At 42.3% G+C, this 1,839-nt stretch overlaps 1 non-coding gene across 1 annotated transcript; it reads right to left on the bottom strand.

Annotated features, from left to right (window-relative positions):
- Window positions 1-675: 675 nt before the first annotated feature.
- Window positions 676-782, bottom strand: LOC133807535 (small nucleolar RNA R71). The gene has a single exon (XR_009879441.1). It is a non-coding gene; the product is annotated as a small nucleolar RNA R71 (small nucleolar RNA).
- Window positions 783-1,839: the final 1,057 nt, after the last annotated feature.

The raw sequence follows: 1,839 nt of genomic DNA, 5'->3' as shown, positions 1-1,839 counted from the left end.
TGGTTTAAATTTTCTTTTGTGCTAACTTGGGTGATTCTCGTGCAAATTGAGGTTCACACAGTGTATGAATGAGAATCAAGACCTTGAATTACTTGCCCTTGATCCAGAAATTGAGCATACATTTAGAAGGAGGCGAAAAGTACAAAAATAAAAAAGGAAAGTAGTAGTGATGGATGCTGAGCAAGGGGCTCAACAGGGAGCCGCTCAAAGAGCATCAAATCTAGCAAGAGCTGCTCAAGAAGGAGTAGCTCAAGGGGGAGTAGCTGCCAATAATGGGAAAAATGGAGTTATTGTGACTGATGACAGAGATCATGCTATTAGGAAATATGCTCTCCCCCTCTTCTACGAGCTTAATCTGGGCATTGTTAGACCAGAAATTTAGGCCGCACCGTTTGAATTAAAGACAGTCATGTTCCAGATGCTTCAAACTGTTGGCCAGTTTAGTGGGATGCCAACAGAGGATCCTCACCATCATCTTCGCTTGTTCATTGAAGTGAGTGACTCTTTCAAGCTGCCCGAAGAAACAGAGGATGCCCTGAGATTGAAGTTGTTCCCATACTCCTTGAGAGATAGAGCGAGAGCTTGGTTGAACTCTTTGCCATATGATTATGTGACTACTTGGCAAGAGTTGGCTGAGAGTTTTTGATGAAGTATTTTCCTCCCACTAAAAATGCCAAGCTCTGCAATGAGATTACTTCATTTCAGCAACTTGATGAAGAATCTTTATATGAGGCATGGGAGCGGTTTAAGGAGTTGTTGTGCAAATGCCCTCACCATGGCATTCCACATTGCATCCACATGGAGACCTTCTATAACGATCTCAACGCTCATACTAGAATGGTGGTTGATGCTTCAGTGAACGGAGCTCTTCTTGCTAAGTCCTATAATGAGGCATATTGTAACGTCCTGGTTACCCCAGAACAGTTACGGTGATCGGTGAACCGGAAATTTGACTCGCTACCCGAGTCCTTTGGTTAAAAACGTGCTCTAAGTGTTATTATCAGGCTAAGGTGGAAAACCAATAAAAATGAAAGGATATATTTTATTAAGTACATAAAACTGTTCATGGGCCCATCAAAACATTTACAAGTTATTTACAACTCAAAATGGTCACTACTGTTTCAAATTTACAAACCCGCCGACCTAAGCGGAAAAAATAGGGTAAACCCCTAGTTCCTCTGAGAACACCTTGGCGGTGGTGGTCAAGCGGCCGCATATGTACACATCACCACCTAAGCTCTCCACTTAAGGTTGGGTGAGCTTTTCTTTCCCTTTACTTGCACCACATAGCACCCATGAGCCAAGGCCCAGCAAGAAAATACAATATAGCATGATATAATATCAAAAATGATTGTAATAATCATTCAGCACTATCAGTCCAAACAAGTAAGTGACAGAGGAAAAGTCACTAAAGTGGGTACAACTCCCTTTAACCATGTGACGATAGGGTCACCGGGGCTTAACAGATAAGTGAACCTTTCACTATCTTAAACATGATAGGTGCATGGTGACTAGTCATCAACATAACCTTCCTCATGACCATAGAGTCATAACCCTGGAACATCGTTCCCTAGCCATGTGACAAACGGTCACCTAGGCCTTAGGCCCTGGCTCTGAGTAACTAGTTTAGACTAGTCAAGCGCTTATAAGTTTCATCGACCTTAGGGTCGATCCAACATTAATGCCTTAGAGCCATTCAATGCTGATATCGATTAGATCTAATCTTCATTCGGCCCTGCGTTCAGGACGCTTATGCCGTTTTTGACTCTTAGGTCAGTGTCCCTGACTAGTTAGTGCCATATACAAGTAAACAATATTAACTAGCACTTAATATGCAAT

This window comes from Humulus lupulus, chromosome X (genome assembly GCF_963169125.1).
Source record: "Humulus lupulus chromosome X, drHumLupu1.1, whole genome shotgun sequence".
NCBI lineage: Eukaryota > Viridiplantae > Streptophyta > Magnoliopsida > Rosales > Cannabaceae > Humulus > Humulus lupulus.
The sequence above is the reverse complement of the archived record's forward strand: the minus strand, read 5'-3'. Positions and strand labels throughout refer to the sequence as shown.